Source organism: Macaca nemestrina, chromosome 4, assembly GCF_043159975.1.
Source record: "Macaca nemestrina isolate mMacNem1 chromosome 4, mMacNem.hap1, whole genome shotgun sequence".
In the NCBI taxonomy this organism is placed as follows: domain Eukaryota; kingdom Metazoa; phylum Chordata; class Mammalia; order Primates; family Cercopithecidae; genus Macaca; species Macaca nemestrina.
In genome coordinates, this window is record NC_092128.1 from 46,649,254 (window position 1) to 46,667,551 (window position 18,298).

At 40.7% G+C, this 18,298-nt stretch overlaps 1 long non-coding RNA gene across 1 annotated transcript; it reads right to left on the reverse strand.

The window, feature by feature from the left end:
* Positions 1-1,048: 1,048 nt before the first annotated feature.
* On the reverse strand, positions 1,049-18,012 carry LOC139362525 (uncharacterized). Its single transcript, XR_011621641.1, has 3 exons — positions 17,944-18,012; positions 1,695-1,877; positions 1,049-1,211 (listed from the first exon to the last, which is right to left on the reverse strand). It is a non-coding gene; the product is annotated as an uncharacterized lncRNA (long non-coding RNA).
* Between the last annotated feature and the right edge of the window lie 286 nt (positions 18,013-18,298).

Below are 18,298 nucleotides of genomic sequence, written 5' to 3' on the forward strand. Positions count from 1 at the left end.
CTCAAATGTTTCCTTTACTATTACTAAAGCCTTACCTGAGGTAGACAGCAGGCCAAGGAAGAAAAGAGCAGAGAAAAGGTAATGAATCTCCATGGCAAGGTAACTCTGAAACAACAAAGTGTCTTAAAAAGGTAAACCAATATAAATGGAGATGACTTTAGAATCAGAGCTCCTGTATTTAGAAACTTTCATGGGTGAGCAGGACTTTACATGTCTTAGTTTCTCTCAGATTTCTGGGGAGCCAACTTCCCATAAGCCTTGTATACCTCCTATTTGTTTAGATCCCATTATGACATGTGCAGCCCTTATTACACCTTCACAACACTCCTGGCTTATCCATTTCCCTCCACAGTGTCTCAGTGACCCGCTATCAGGGCTTAACCTCTGGGCCTCTTATCCTTTAAAAGATGTCTAACTTGATGGTCCTGTTGGAAGTGATACCTCTTCACCTGACCCCATTTTCACTCCCTCCACACAAGACCAATGCTGGCCCTTATTCTTCGTACTCCTTTCTTGGACTGCTCATCATGTTCACCAAGATCAAGGCTGCCCTTGTTAATACTGACATAAGGTCAGGAGCTGACTCGAATCTTCACAGCCCTCAACTCAACATCCTCTCCTCCTGTTCTAAGTCTGGCAAACATTGTTGAAAATCATCCTGTGACTATGCTAATGTTTCACTTTTATCTACTGTCAACTGGTTCTGTCCCATGTAGCTGCTCTCCTACTAAGTGTGATTTCCATGACGAAAGGGATTGTATCTTCTCTGATCCTGTGCCTAGCACAATGTCTTAACATGGTACATTTTCATCAGAGTTTCTGGAACTGTTGAACTGCCTTTCTCCACACTTCTGGGGTTTTTTTGTTGTCACTCTTTTTTATTTCTTTCACCCTACAGTGGCTGTTTATATCAAGACTAACCCACCTCTCTCCTTTATTCGCACTATTACTTAAAACCTTCTCCTTCTTACTTTCCTGAAAATATTGAGCCATCACTTTTATATTCCTTCATTTCACCTTCTATTTACATTAAAACATCTGTCTTTACCTTCATTCATTCCTATCTTTTCTTTCAGAAGAGATGACACTTCTGCCTTCAAAAAACTGTCATCTTCCCAGGCTCTCTCTCTCTGATCCTTTTCTGCCATTTCCCTCCATCCCAAACTTCAGAATCTCATTTTTCTCTCCAAGTTCATAATCATTAATTCTCACTGTGGTTGGAGAAAGAGAAAAAGAAAAGTCAATAAACAAAATGGAAAACAACCCTTAACCCTGCCTCCCCTCTGGATTCAGTCCAATTTCATGCCCATGTTACACTGACAAGAAATCAGAGGGAATGGTTTATGTTGCATTTCATTGACCACTACCTATTCTCTCCCAACCTTCTGCCATGTAGATTCTGCTCCCTCATTCTATCAAACTTACCCTCAGGATTCAGCAGTGAATAAACAAACCAAGGAGTTCATAGTTGTTATGCCCATTGATTAAGATGTCGTCGTTACTTTTGATACTAGTAAGCCTGCGCTTTTGGAACTCCAGTTTCTACCCTGATTTTCTCCTATCCTTTGTCTTAGTCTCCTTTTCAAACTCCTCCTCTTCCTGGAGAGGTTACCCCAGGTTTTGGTTTCAGAGCTGTGCTCTTCTGTTTTTACCTCTCCCTAGACATCTCCTATGCTGACTGCTAACGCTATCACCTTTGGTGTAAACTCCAAAATCTTGCTTGTACATCTCCAGGCCTCATCACTTTTCCCAGGCGTCTGTCCCTTGGTTCCATCTGTTTATATCCCATAATCTTTTCCAGATCCATAGGATTGAATTTACACTCAATAGAATCTCAACAACTGATATATCTTAGATCACAATTGCTTCAAACATTCCTGCAGACAATGGAGAAGTTAGGTTTAATGCTGGACATAGATGGCAAAGGCAACACTTAATACAACATTAGAATCTCTAATGCAGGAAATTAATAATGCAGCCTTTAAATTATGATTGTGTTTCATTGTAGATCCTCCTAAAAAGAATTTAAGACAGCTTATTTAATAGACACACACGAGGTTAAAATGATATTATAAAATTGGGATGGAAAAAATAAGATAAAATCACAGGTAAGCTATAGATGAACCACAAATTTTGGTTGCATTTGTTGCAGTAAAAATAGGAATGGACACTTAATAGTTACAGAAGTCACAGAGACATAGCATTAAAAACATTTCCATTACTAAGAACAAATACAACTCTTTTTTTTTTTTTTTGGCATGGAGATTTGAGAGAAATTTCTCCCAGGAGTTCTCTTTGAAAAGTCAGTTAGTGATATGAGACAATATATTTGCTTATGTTTTATATAGCTACTTATTATTGCATTCATCAATGTAAACAGATGGCATAATGTCAAAAAACCATTTTAATAAAAGGCTATGTGATGTTAAATAATATGGTCCATGTTTGCAACCCACTGAGTATTTGGGTCAACTGAGATTGAAATATGGAAAACATTTAGCCTTTCATAAGGAGCAAGTAAGAAATCTAAGGGGTGAAAAGGCTGGCCAGAGTTGGGGAGTCGAACCTGAACTAAGAAGCCAGAAAGCAATGAATCAGAAATGAGAACACTCCGTAAGACTGAGGACTAAGGCATGGCCATCAGTTAGCCCGCAGGGTATCAGTTCAGACAGCCTATTATCACAACAGAAATAAAACTTTACAGCCTGGCCCGGTGGCTCACATCTGTAATCCCAGCACTTTGGGAGGCCGAGGTGGATGGATCACCTGAGGTCAGGAGTTTGAGACTAGCCTGAACAACATGGAGAAACCCTGTCTCTACTAAAAATACAAAAATTAGCCAGCCGCGGTGGCGCATGCCTGTAATCCGAGCTACTTGGGAGGCTGAGGCAGGAGAATCGCTTGAACCTGGGAGGCAGATGTTGCAGTAAGCCGAGATCGCGCCGTTGCACTCCAGCCTGAGCAACAAGAGTGAGACTCCATCTCAAAAAAAAAAAAAAAAAAAAAAAGACCAAAAAAAACTCTACAAGCAAAGGAGTCACAAAGTCCTCTTAGCTCTCCACCCTCACTTTCTCCAAGTGGACTCTAGAGTAACCACAGGACACCAATAACTACTGTCCTTATTAATTAGAGAACCTTCCTATCCTACCCTTGTACTTCCTGCTAAGGAAGGAGCCAATTCCAGGGCACAAACATTCTGCAGCCTTGGAAACAGGTAGTGGACTGTGGTGAGAAGCCTATTGGAAGTTCAATCAGAAGGACAAATGGTGATTTGCCAGGCACAGTGGTTCACACCTGTAATCCCAGCACTGTGAGAAGCAAAGGTGGGTGGATCTCTTCAACCCAGGAGGTCAAGACCAGCCTGGGAACACAGTGAAACCCCGTTTCTACAAAATAAAAATTAAAAATTAACCAGGGATTGTGGTACATGCCTACGGTCTCAGCTACTCAGGAGGCTAAGGAGGGAGGATCACTTAAGCCCGGGAAGCAGAGGTTGCAGTGAGCCAAGAATGTATCACTGCACTCCAGCCGGGGTGACAGAGCTGACCCTGTCTTAAAAAAAACCCTAAAGAAAAACAACAAAAAAGGAAGGATTAATGGTGATTATACCATTAGTGGGGAGGAAGGAATGAGGGCAGATACATGGGTAAGTACTGCCATTAGGATAGGGCTAGCAAGTAGATTTGTGTCTGCTTTTTCAGAAAAACCACTCCATAAAGTACTCCATGCACCCTGGAAGCAAACTATAAAGGGCAGCATGGCAGCTCCGTGATTACCAGGCTCCTTTGTCTTGTTGCTCCACTGCACACAATACATGAATACCACCTCATGGTCCTCAATGACTACTCAAGCTCCAACTATCTGCTTGCATTCCAGTCATCAGGAAGCAAGATGTGTGAGGAAGGACACACTCCTTTTTAGGGAAGCTTCCTGAGTTGCACATGACACTTTAACTTATAATATACAATTTTGACATGGAGACATCGCAGAATGCTTTTATGAAAGATTCAATGTCATGATGCAGGCAAACCATCTAGCTCAGGACAACCTTGTAGAATGGGGTCTTCTGTGAAACACCATGTAAAGTGCCAATTTTAAGGCCTTATTGTAGTTTCAAATGCCTTAAATCAGAAGAAGAGACATCCCCCATTTTAAAATTGACATTTCTCTCCTAAGTAAAAATTCATCAAAAAATTTTTATACTAAAAAGGAAATAAAAGTATGCTGCATTAAAATTCAGAACTTGGAACATCAAGCTATTAGATATTTTAGTTCTGTACTGTATTTAATTAAGATGGAGTACAACAGATGAGAGAGAGGGAAAAAAAAGAAATCTAAGAAAAGAGGTGGATGAACATTCAGTATTCATCCTACTCCAAGGAACAGAGTTAAGCAGATTCACCAGTATTACTTTGTTATCCCTACACACAGAAAATTCAACTATTTTTGAAATGATTTTTAGTGTCCTAATTTTAAACTAAAAAAGAAACAGCCTTTACAAAATGTATGGCCCCTAAATGAAAAGCAAATTTTAATAATATTAATCACATTATCTAAGTGGTTTCCACTTGGGTACCATAAGAAAATTCTGAATAAACTTAATAAAGAACTCTGGACAAAGAAATGGCAAAGATGACAGTTGATTTGCAAACATGATGGCAACTGAAGTTCTGCCTACACTCTATAGCAGTGTCTGAACTCTCATATCACCTTCCTTCACTCGCTTTTCTGCTTTTTTTAGTATTATCCCAAATAATGAATTTTTCCCCTAGACTCATCAATATGATGATAAATCTTAAACATATAATGCATTAAGCAAAAACAACATCAATTAGCAAAAGGATGTGAAGAGTGTGATCCAATTACACAAAGTTTTAAGACCTTACATAAAGTCTATATTGCTTGTGGGCATACGTATATGCTAAATATGAAAACATGATGAATACCTAATTTTTTTTATTTATTTTTATTTTTTATTATTATACTTTAAGTTCTAGGGTACATGTGCATAACTTGCAGGTTTGTTACATATGTATACTTGTGCCAAGTTGGCATGCTGCACCCGTCAACTCGTCAGCACCCATCAACTCGTCATTTACATCAGGTATAACTCCCAATGGCATCCCTCCCCCCTCCCCCTCCCCATGATAGGCCCCGGTGTATGATGTTCCCCTTCCCAAGTCCAAGTGATCTCATTGTTCAGTTCCCACCTATGAGTGAGAACATGTGGTGTTTGGTTTTCTGTTCTTGTGATAGTTTGCTGAGAATGATGGTTTCCAACTGCATCCATGTCCCTACAAAGGACACAGACTCATCCTTTTTCACGGCTGCATAGTATTCCATGGTGTATATGTGCCACATTTTCTTAATCCAGTCTGTCACTGATGGACATTTGGGTTGATTCCAAGTCTTTGCTATTGTGAATAGTGCCACAATAAACATACGTGTGCATGTGTCTTTATAGCAGCATGATTTATAATCCTTTGGGTATATACCCAGTAATGGGATGGCTGGGTCATATGGTACTTCTAGTTCTAGATCCTTGAGGAATCACCATACTGTTTTCCATAATGGTTGAACTAGTTTACAATCCCACCAACAGTGTAAAAGTGTTCCTATTTCTCCACATCCTCTCCAGCACCTGTTGTTTCCTAACTTTTTAATGAATGCCATTCTAACTGGTGTGAGATGGTATCTCATTGTGGTTTGGATTTGCATTTCTCTGATGGCCAGTGATGATGAGCATTTTTTCATGTGTCTGTTGGCTGTATGAATGTCTTCTTTTGAGAAATGTCTGTTCATATCCTTTGCCCACTTTTTGATGGGGTTGTTTGTTTTTTTCTTGTAAATTTGTTTGAGTTCTTTGTAGGTTCTGGATATTAGCCCTTTGTCAGACGAGTAGATTGCAAAAATTTTCTCCCATTCTGTAGGTTGCCTGTTCACTCTGATGGTAGTTTCTTTTGCTGTGCAGAAGCTCTTTAGTTTAATTAGATCCCATTTGTCAATTTTGGCTTTTGTTGCCATTGTTTTTGGTGTTTTAGACATGAAGTCCTTGCCCATGCCTATGTCCTGAATGGTATTCCCTAGGTTTTCTTCCAGGGTTTTTATGGTATTAGGTCTAACATTTAAGTTTCTAATCCATCTTGAATTAATTTTCGTATAAGGAGTAAGGAAAGGATCCAGTTTCAGCTTTCTACTTATGGCTAGCCAATTTTCCCAGCACCATTTATTAAAAAGGGAATCCTTTCCCTATTTCTTGTTTTTCTTGGGTTTGTCAAAGATCAGATGGCTGTAGATATGTGGTATTATATCTGAGGACTCTGTTCTGTTCCATTGGTCTATATCTCTGTTTGGTACCATGCTGGTTTGGTTACTGTAGCCTTGTAGTATAGTTTGAAGTCAGGTAGCATGATCCCTCCAGCTTTGTTCTTTTGACTTAGGATTGTCTTGGCAATGCGGGCTCTTTATTGTTTCCATATGAACTTTAAAGCAGTTTTTTCCAATTCCGTGAAGAAAGTCATTGGTAGCTTGATGGGGATGGCATTGAATCTATAAATTACCTTGGGCGGTATGGCCATTTTCACGATATTGATTCTTCCTATCCATGAGCATGGTATGTTCTTCCATTTGTTTGTGTCCTCTTTTATTTCACTGAGCAGTAGTTTTGTAGTTCTACTTGAAGAGGTCCTTTACATCCCTTGTAAGCTGGATTCCTAGATATTTTATTCTCTTTGAAGCAATTGTGAATGGAAGTTCATTCCTGATTTGGCTCTCTGTTTGTTTGTTACTGGTGTATAGGAATGCTTGTGATTTTTGCACATTCATTTTGTATCCTGAGACTTTGCTGAAGTTTTTTATCAGCTTAAGGAGATTTTGGGCTGAGATGATGGGGTTTCCTAAATATACAATCATGTCATCTGCAAACAGGGACAGTTTGACTTCTTCTTTTCCTAACTGAATACCCTTGATTTCTTTCTCTTGCCTGATTGCCCTAGCCAGAACTTCCACCACTGTGTTGAATAGGAATGGTGAGAGAGGGCACCCCGTCTCGTGCCAGTTTTCAAAGGGAATGCTTCCAGTTTTTGCCCATTCAGTATGATATTGGCTGTGGGTTTGTCATAAATAGCTCTTATGATTTTGAGATACATTCCATCAGTACCGAATTTATTGAGAGTTTTTAGCATGAAGGGCTGTTGAATTTTGTCAAAGGCCTTTTCTGCATCTATTGAGATAATCATGTGGTTTTTGTTTTTGGTTCTGTTTATATGCTGGATTACGTTTATTGATTTGCGTATGTTGAACCAGCCTTGCATCCCAGGGATGAAGCCCACTTGATCATGATGAATAAGCTTTTTGATGTGCTGCTGGATCCGGTTTGCCAGTATTTTACTGAGGATTTTTACATCCATGTTCATCAGGGATATTGGTCTAAAATTCTCTTTTTATGTTGCGTCTCTGCCATGCTTTCATATCAGGATGATGTTGGCCTTGTAAAATGAGTTAGGGAAGATTCCCTCTTTTTCTATTGATTGGAATAGTTTCAGAAGGAATGGTACCAGCTGCTCCTTGTACCTCTGGTAGAATTCAGCTGTGAATCCGTCTGGTCCTGGACTTTTTTTGGTTGGTAGGCTATTAATTATTGCCTCAATTTCAGAGCCTGCTATTGGTCTATTCAGGAATTCCACTTCTTCCTGGTTTAGTCTTGGGAGAGTGTAAGTGTCCAGGAAATTATCCATTTCTTCTAGATTTTCTAGTTTATTTGCATAGAGGTGTTTATAGCATTCTCTGATGGTAGTTTGTATTTCTGTGGGGTTGGTGGTGATATCCCCTTTATCATTTTTTATTGCGTCTATTAGATTCTTCTCTCTTTTATTCTTTATTAGTCTTGCTAGTGGTCTATCCATTTTGTTGATCTTTTCAAAAAAATAACAGCTCCTGGATTCACTGATTTTTCGAAAGGATTTTTGTGTCTCTATCTCCTTCAGTTCTGCTCTGATCTTAGTTATTTCTTGCCTTCTGCTAGCTTTTGAATGTGGTTGCTCTTGCTTCTCTAGTTCTTTTAATTGTGATGCTAGGGTGTCAATTTTAGATCTTTCCTGCTCTCTCTTGTGGGCATTTAGTGCATAAATTTCCCTCTACACACTGCTTTAAATGTGTCCCAGAGAGTCTAGTATATTGTGTCTTAGTTCTCATTGGTTTCAAAGAACATCTTTATCTCTGCCTTCATTTTGTTATGCACCCAGTAGTCATTCAGGAGCAGGTCGTTCAGTTTCCATGTAGTTGAGCGGTTTTAAGTGAGTTTCTTAATCCTGAGTTCTAGTTTGATTGCACTGTGGTCTGAGAGACAGTTTGTTATAATTTCTGTTCTTGTACATTTGCTGAGGAGTGCTTTACTTCCAACTATGTGTTCAATTTTGGAATAAGTGCTATGTGGTGCTGAGAAGAATGTATATTCTGTTGATTTGGGGTGGAGAGTTCTGTAGATGTCTATTACGGCTGCTTGATGCAGAGCTGAGTTCAATTCCTGGATATTATTGTTAACTTTCTGTCTCATTGATCTGTCTAATATTGACAGTGGGGTCTTAAAATCCCCCATTATTATGGTGTGGGAGTCTAAGTCTCTTTGTAGGTCTCTAAGGACTTGCTTTATGAATCTGGGTGCTCCTGTATTGGGTGTATATATATTTAGGATAGTTAGCTCTTCCTGTTGTATTGATCCCTTTACCATTATGTAATGGCCTTCTTTATCTCTTTTGATCTTTGATGGTTTAAAGTCTGTTTTATCAGAGACTAGGATTGCAACCCCTGCTTTTTTTGTTCTCCATTTGCTTGTAGATCTTCCTCCATCCCTTTATTTTGAGTCTATGTATGTCTCTGCATGTGATGTGGGTCTCCAGAATACAGCAAACTGATGGGTCTTGACTCTTTATCCAGTTTGCCAGTCTGTGTCTTTTAATTGGAGCATTTAGTCCATTTACATTTAAAGTTAATATTATTATGTGTGAACTTGATCCTGCCATTATGATACTAGCTGGTTGTTTTGCCCATCAGTTAATGCCGTTTCTTCCTAGCATTGATGGTCTTTACAATTTGGTATGTTTTTGCAGTGGCTGGTACTGGTTTTTCCTTTCCACATTTAGAGCTTCCTTCAGGAGCTCTTGTAAGGCAGGCCTGGTGGTGACAAAATCTCTAAGCATTTGCTTATCTGTAAAGGATTTTATTTCTCCTTCACTTATGAAACTTAGTTTGGCTGGATATGAAATTCTGGGTTTAAAATTCTTTTCTTTAAGAATGTTGAATATTGGCCCCCACTCTCTTCTGGCTTGTAGAGTTTCTGCCGAGAGATCTGCTGTTAGTCTGATGGGCTTCCTTTTGTGGGTAACCCAACCTTTCTCTCTGGCTGCCCTTAACATTTTTTCCTTCATTTCAACTTTGGTGAATCTGGCAATTATGTGTCTTGGACTTGCTCTTCTCAAGGAGTATCTTCGTGGCGTTCTCTGTATTTCCTGAATTTGAATGTTGGCCTGCCCTACTAGGTTGGGGAAGTTCTCCTGGATGATATCCTGAAGAGTGTTTTCCAACTTGGTTCCGTTTTCCCCCTCACTTTCAGGCACCCCAATCAGACGTAGATTTGGTCTTTTTACATAATCCCATACTTCTTGCAGGCTTTGTTCATTTCTTTTTATTCTTTTTTCTTTAGGTTTCTCTTCTCGCTTCATTTCATTCATTTGATCCTCAATTGCTGATACTCTTTCTTCCAGTTGATCGAGTCGGTTACTGAAGCTTGTGCATTTGTCACGTATTTCTCGTGTCATGGTTTTCATCTCTGTCCATTCGTTTATGGCCTTCTCTGCATTAATTATTCTAGTTACCAATTCTTCCACTCCTTTTTCAAGATTTTTAGTTTCTTTGCACTGGGTACGTAATTCCTTCTTTAGCTCTGAGAAGTTTGATGGACTGGAGCCTTCTTCTCTCATCTTGTCAAAGTCATTCTCTGTCCAGCTTTGATCCATTGCTGACGATGAGCTGCGTTCCTTTGCAGGGGGCGATGCGCTCTTATTTTTTGAATTTCCAGCTTTTCTGCCCTGCTTTTTCCCCATCTTTGTGGTTTTATCTGCCTCTGGTCTTTGATGATGGTGACGTACTGATGGGGTTTTGGTGTGGGTGTCCTTCCTGTTTGTTAGTTTTCCTTCTAACAGTCAGGACCCTCAGCTGTAGGTCTGTTGGAAATTGCTTGAGGTCCACTCCAGACCCTGTTTGCCTGGGTATCAGCAGCAGAGGCTGCAGAAGATAGAATATTGCTGAACAGCGAGTGTACCTGTCTGATTCTTGCTTTGGAAGCTTCCTCTCAGGGGTGTACTCCACCGTGTGAGGTGTGGGGTGTCAGTCTGCCCCTAGTGGGGGATGTCTCCCCATTAGGCTACTCAGGGGTCAGGGACCCACTTGAGCAGGCAGTCTGTCCGTTCTCAGATCTCAGCCTCCGTGTTGGGAGATCCACTGCTCTCTTCAAAGCTGTCAGACAGAGTCGTTTGCGTCTGCAGAGGTTTCAGCTGCTGTTGTTGTTGTTGTTGTTGTTTAGCTGTGCCCTGTCCCGAGAGATGGAGTCTACAGAGACAGGCTGGACTCCTTGAGCTGCTGTGAGCTCCACCCAGTTCGACCTTCCCAGCCGCTTTGTTTATCTACTTAAGCCTCAGCAATGGCGGGCGCCCCTCCCCCAGCCTCGCTGCTACCTTGCGGTTAGATCGCAGACTGCTGTGCTAGCAATGAGGGAGTCTCTGTGGGCGTGGGACCCTCCCGGCCAGGTGTGGGATATAATCTCCTGGTGTGCCCGTTTGCTAAGATCCTTGGTAGAGCGCAGTATTGGGGTGGGAGTTACCTGATTTTCCAGGTGTTGTGTGTCTCAGTTCCCCTGGCTAGGAAAAGGGATTCCCTTCCCCCTTGTGCTTCCCAGGTGAGGCGATGCCTTGCCCTGCTTCAGCTCTCGCTGGTCGGGCTGCAGCAGCTGACCAGCACCAACTGTCCTGCACTCCCTAGTGAGATGAACCCAGTACCTCAGTTGAAAATGCAGAAATCACCTGTCTTCTGTGTCGCTCGCGCTGGGAGTTGGAGACTGGAGCTGTTCCTATTTGGCCATCTTGCTCCACCCCCCGAATACCTAATTTTGAATAGTAGTTATCTCTAGTGAAGGATACACCAGAGACTTAATACCAAAAATATATTATTTCTTAAATAAATGAAGCAAATTGGCCAAATTATTAGTACTAATCCAAGTTGTGTGTGGGGAATACAGATATATCCCTCTCTATGTTTCTGTTTGTGTGACGTAATTTATAATTTTAAGTAAATACATTAAAGTGAATAAAATATTCTAATCAAGAAGCTAGAGAAACAATAACAAAATAATTTCAGGGAAAGAAGAAAAAGTAATGTATAAAGATTTAAAAGAACGAAACAGAAGTCAAGAGATTCCAATATGGCCGAATAGGAATAGCTCCACTCTGCAGCTCCCAGTGTGAGCAACACAGAAGACAGGTGATTTCTGCATTTCCAACTGAGGTACCAGGTTCATTTCACTAGGGCTTGTCAGACAGTGGATGCAGCCCATGGAGCAGGGTGGGACATGGCCTCACCCAGGAAGTGCAAGGTGTCCAGGAATTCCCTTTCCTAGCCAAGAGAATCCATGACAGACAGTACCTGGAAAATCGAGACACTCCCACCCTAATACTGTGCTTTTCCAACGGCCTTAACAAATGGCACACCAGGAGATTATATCCCGTGCCTGGCTCAGAGGGTCCCATGACCAGGGAGCCTCACTCACTGCTAGCACAGCAGTCTGAGATTGAACAGCAAGGTGGCAGCAAGGCTGGGGAGGGGGCGGGCATCCTCCATTGCTGAGGCTTGAGTAGGTAAACAAAGCGGCCAGGAAGCTCGAACTGGGTGGAGCCCACCACGGCTCAAGGAGGCCTGCCTGCCACTGTAGACTCCACCTCTGGGGACAGAGCATAGCTGAACAAAAGGCAGAAACTTCTGCAGACTTAAATGTCCCTGTCTGACAGTTTGAAGAGAGTAGTGGTTCTCCCAGCATGGAGTTTGAGATCTGAGAACGGACAGACTGTCTCCTCAAGTGGGTCCCTGACCCCTGAGCAGCCTAACTGGGAGACATCTCCCAGTAGGGGCTGACTGACACCTCATACAGTTGGGTGCCCCTCTGAGACGAAGCTTCCAGAGGAAGGATCAGGCAGCAACATCTGCCATTCTGTAATATTTGCTGTTCTGCAGCCTCCACTGGTGATACCCAGGCAAGCATGGTTTGGAATGGACCTCCAGCAATCTCCAACAGACCTTCAGCTGAGGGTCCTGACTGTTAGAAGGAAAACTAACAAAATGAAAAGACATCCACACCAAAACTCCATCTGTACATCACCATCATCAAAGGCCAAAGGTAGATAAAACCACAAAGATGGGGAGAAACCAGAGCAGAAAAGCTGAAAATTCTAAAAATCAGAGCACGTCTTCTCCTCCAAAGGAACACAGCTCCTCACCAGCAATGGAACAAAGCTGGACAGACAATGACTATGACAAGTTGAGAGGAGAAGGCTTCAGATGATCTGTAATAACAAACTTCTCTGAACTAAAGGAGGACGTTTGAACCCATCACAAAGAAGCTAAAAATCTTGAAAAAAGAGTAGATGAATGGCTAACTAGAATAAACAGTGTAGAGAAGACCTTAAATGACCTGATAGAGCTGAAAACCATGGCATGAGAACTATGTGATGCATGCACAAGCTCCAGTAGCTGATTTATCAAGTGGAAGAAAGGGTATCAGTGATTGAAGATAAAAGGAACAAAATGAAGCAAGAAGAGAAGTTTAGAGAAAAAAGAGTAAAAAGAAAAGAAACAAAACCTCCAAGAAATATGGGAGTATGTGAAAAGACCAAATCTACATTGGATTGGTGTAACTGAAAGTGACAGGGAGAATGGAACCAAGTTGGAAAACACTCCGCAGGATATTATCCAGGAGAACTTCCCCAACCTAGTGAGGCAGGCCAATATTCAGGAAATACAGAGAGTGCCACAAAGATACTCCTCGAAAACAGCAACTCCAAGACACATAATTGTCAGATTCACCAAAGTTGAAATGAAGGAAAAAATGTTAAGGGCAGCCAGAGAGAAAGGTCCGGTCACCCACAAAGGGAAGCCCATTAGACCAACAGCAGATCTCTCAGCAAAAACTCTCCAAGCCAGAAGAGAGTGAGGGCCAATATTCAACTCTCTTAAGGAAAATAATTTTCAACCAAGAATTTCATATCCAGCCAAACTAAGTTTCATAAGTGAAGGAGAAATAAAATCCTTTACCAACAAAAATATGCTGAGAGATTTTGTCACCACCAGACCTGCCTTACAAGAGCTCCTGAAGGAAGCACTAAAAGGAACAACCAGTACTAGCCACTGCAAGAACATGCCAAATTGTAAAGATCATTGATGCTAGGAAGACACTACATTAACTAACAAGCAAAATAACCAGCTAATATCATAATGACAGGATCAAATTCACACATAACAATACTAACCTTAAATGTAAATGGGCTAAATGCTCCAATTAAAAGACACAGACTGGCAAATTGGATAAAGAGTCAAGACCCATCAGTGTGCTGTATTCTGGAGACCCATCTCATGTGCAGAGACACACATAGGCTCAAAATAAAGGGATGGAGGAAGATCTACCAAGCAAATGGAGAACAAAACAAAGCAGGGGGGTTGCAATCCTAGTCTCTGATAAAACAGACTTTAAACCATCAAAGATCAAAAGAGACAAAGAAGGCCATTACATAATGGTAAAGGGATCAATTCAACAAGAAGAGCTAACTATTCTAAATATATATACACCCAATACAGGAGCACCCAGATTCATAAAGCAAGTCCTTAGAGACCTACAAAGAGACTTAGACTCCCACACCATAATAATGGGGGATTTTAAGACCCCACTGTCAATATTAGACAGATCAATGAGACAGAAAGTTAACAATAATATCCAGGAATTGAACTCAGCTCTGCATCAAGCAGCCGTAATAGACATCTACAGAACTCTCCACCCCAAATCAACAGAATATACATTCTTCTCAGCACCACATAGCACTTATTCCAAAATTGAACACATAGTTGGAAGTAAAGCACTCCTCAGCAAATGTACAAGAACAGAAATTATAACAAACTGTCTCTCAGACCACAGTGCAATCAAACTAGAACTCAGGATTAAGAAACTCACTTAAAACCGCTCAACTACATGGAAACTGAACGACCTGCTCCTGAATGACTACTGGGTGCATAACAAAATGAAGGCAGAGATAAAGATGTTCTTTGAAACCAATGAGAACTAAGACACAATATACTAGACTCTCTGGGACACATTTAAAGCAGTGTGTAGAGGGAAATTTATGCACTAAATGCCCACAAGAGAGAGCAGGAAAGATCTAAAATTGACACCCTAGCATCACAATTAAAAGAACTAGAGAAGCAAGAGCAACCACATTCAAAAGCTAGCAGAAGGCAAGAAATAACTAAGATCAGAGCAGAACTGAAGGAGATAGAGACACAAAAATCCTTTCGAAAAATCAGTGAATCCAGGAGCTGTTATTTTTTTGAAAAGATCAACAAAATGGATAGACCACTAGCAAGACTAATAAAGAATAAAAGAGAGAAGAATCTAATAGACGCAATAAAAAATGATAAAGGGGATATCACCACCAACCCCACAGAAATACAAACTACCATCAGAGAATGCTATAAACACCTCTATGCAAATAAACTAGAAAATCTAGAAGAAATGGATAATTTCCTGGACACTTACACTCTCCCAAGACTAAACCAGGAAGAAGTGGAATTCCTGAATAGACCAATAGCAGGCTCTGAAATTGAGGCAATAATTAATAGCCTACCAACCAAAAAAAGTCCAGGACCAGACGGATTCACAGCTGAATTCTACCAGAGGTACAAGGAGCAGCTGGTACCATTCCTTCTGAAACTATTCCAATCAATAGAAAAAGAGGGAATCTTCCCTAACTCATTTTACAAGGCCAACATCATCCTGATATGAAAGCATGGCAGAGACGCAACATAAAAAGAGAATTTTAGACCAATATCCCTGATGAACATGGATGTAAAAATCCTCAGTAAAATACTGGCAAACCGGATCCAGCAGCACATCAAAAAGCTTATTCATCATGATCAAGTGGGCTTCATCCCTGGGATGCAAGGCTGGTTCAACATACGCAAATCAATAAACGTAATCCAGCATATAAACAGAACCAAAAACAAAAACCACATGATTATCTCAATAGATGCAGAAAAGGCCTTTGACAAAATTCAACAGCCCTTCATGCTAAAAACTCTCAATAAATTCGGTACTGATGGAATGTATCTCAAAATCATAAGAGCTATTTATGACAAACCCACAGCCAATATCATACTGAATGGGCAAAAACTGGAAGCATTCCCTTTGAAAACTGGCACGAGACGGGGTGCCCTCTCTCACCATTCCTATTCAACACAGTGGTGGAAGTTCTGGCTAGGGCAATCAGGCAAGAGAAAGAAATCAAGGGTATTCAGTTAGGAAAAGAAGAAGTCAAACTGTCCCTGTTTGCAGATGACATGATTGTATATTTAGGAAACCCCATCATCTCAGCCCAAAATCTCCTTAAGCTGATAAAAAACTTCAGCAAAGTCTCAGGATACAAAATGAATGTGCAAAAATCACAAGCATTCCTATACACCAGTAACAAACAAACAGAGAGCCAAATCAGGAATGAACTTCCATTCACAATTGCTTCAAAGAGAATAAAATATCTAGGAATCCAACTTACAAGGACCTCTTCAAGTAGAACTACAAAACTACTGCTCAGTGAAATAAAAGAGGACACAAACAAATGGAAGAACATACCATGCTCATGGATAGGAAGAATCAATATCGTGAAAATGGCCATAATGCCCAAGGTAATTTATAGATTCAATGCCATCCCCATCAAACTACCAATGACTTTCTTCACGGAATTGGAAAAAACTGCTTTAAAGTTTATATGGAACCAATAAAGAGCCTGCATTGCCAAGACAATTCTAAGTCAAAAGAACAAAGCTGGAGGGATCATGCTACCTGACTTCAAACTATACTACAAGGCTACAGTAACCAAAACAGCATGGTACTGGTACCAAAACAGAAATATAGACCAATGGAACAGAACAGAGTCCTCAGAAATAATACCACACATCTACAGCCATCTGATCTTTGACAAACCCGAGAAAAACAAGAAATGGGGAAAGGATTCCCTTTTTAATAAATGGTGCTGGGAAAATTGGCTAGCCATAAGTCAAAAGCTGAAACTGGATCCTTTCCTTACTCCTTATACGAAAATTAATTCAAGATGGATTAGAGACTTAAATGTTAGACCTAATACCATAAAATCCCTAGAAGAAAACCTAGGGAATACCATTCAGGACATAGGCATGGGCAAGGACTTCATGTCTAAAATACCAAAAGCAATGGCAACAAAAGCAAAACTTGACAAATGGGGTCTAATTAAACTAAAGAGCTTCTGCACAGCAAAAGAAACTACCATCAGAGTGAACAGGCAACCTACAGAATGGGAGAAAATTTTTGCAATCTACTCATCTGACAAAGGGCTAATATCCAGAACCTACAAAGAACTCAAACAAATTTACAAGAAAAAAACAAACAACCCCATCAAAAAGTGGGCAAAGGATATGAACAGACATTTCTCAAAAGAAGACATTCATACAGCCAACAGACATATGAAAAAATGCTCGTCATCACTGGCCATCAGAGAAATGCAAATCAAAACCACAATGAGATACCATCTCACACCAGTTACAATGGCATTCATTAAAAAGTTAGGAAACAACAGGTGCTGGAGAGAATGTGGAGAAATAGGAACACTTTTACACTGTTGGTGGGATTGTAAACTAGTTCAACCACTGTGGAAAACAGTATGGTGATTCCTCAAGGATCTAGAACTAGAAATACCATATGACACAGCCATCCCATTACTGGGTATATACCCAGAGGATTATAAATCATGCTGCTATAAAGAGACATGCACACATATGTTTATTGCGGCACTATTCACAATAGCAAAGACTTGGAATCAACCCAAATGTCCATCAGTGACAGACTGGATTAAGAAAATGTGGCACATATACACCATGGAATACTATGCAGCCGTAAAAAAGGATGAGTTCGTGTCCTTTGTAGGGACATGGATGGATGCAGCTGGAAACCATCATTCTCAGCAAACTATCGCAAGAACAGAAAACCAAACACTGCAAGTTCTCACTCATAGGTGGGAATTGAACAACGAGATCACTTGGATTCTGGAAGGGGAACATCACACACCGGGGCCTATTATGGGGAGGGGGGAGCGGGGAGGGATGCCATTGGGAGTTATACCTGATGTAAATGACGAGTTGATTGGTGCAGCACACCAACATGGCACAAGTATACATATGTAACAACCCTGTACGTTGTGTACATGTACCCTAGAACTTAAAGTATAATAAAAAAAAATTAAAATTAAAAAATTAAAAACTCAAAAAAAAAATCCCTGCAGCTAGCTTGGTGTGTGCCCAAATGGCTGCCCTTTTTTGTGCTTGAAACCCATGACCCTGGTGGTATAGGTACCCAAGGCATCTCCTGGTCTGCAAGTTGGGAAGACCTTGGGAAAAGTGTGATATCTGGGCAGTAATACATCCTTCCTAATGGCACAGTCCCTCACAGCTTCCCTTGGCTAGGGAGGGAGTTCCCCAATTCCTTGCGCTTCCTGAGTGAGGTGACGCCCCACCCTGCTTCAGCTCACCTTCCATGGGCTTCACCCACTGTCTAACCAGTCCCAGTGAGATGAGGGTACCTCAGATGGAAATGCAGAAATCACCCACCTTCTGCATTGATCTCACTGGGAGTTGCAGACCGGAGCCCTTCCTACTCAGTCATCTTGCCAGCCGCTCTTGATAAAAATTTTTAACAGTTTAGTACAGAACAAAAGTTGCTCAACATAATAAAAGCCATCTATGGAAAACCCACAGCTAACATAATCAAAAAAAAAAAAAAACCAAAAGCTTTTACATTAAGATATGGTACAGAGATTCCCAATCTCATCACTTTTATTAAACAGAGTACTGGTAGTACTAGCAAGAGCAATCAGACAAAAAAAATAAATAAAAGGTATCAAAAGAAGAAAGTAGGAAGTAAAATTATCTCTATTTGCAGATGACATAATCTTATATGCAGAAA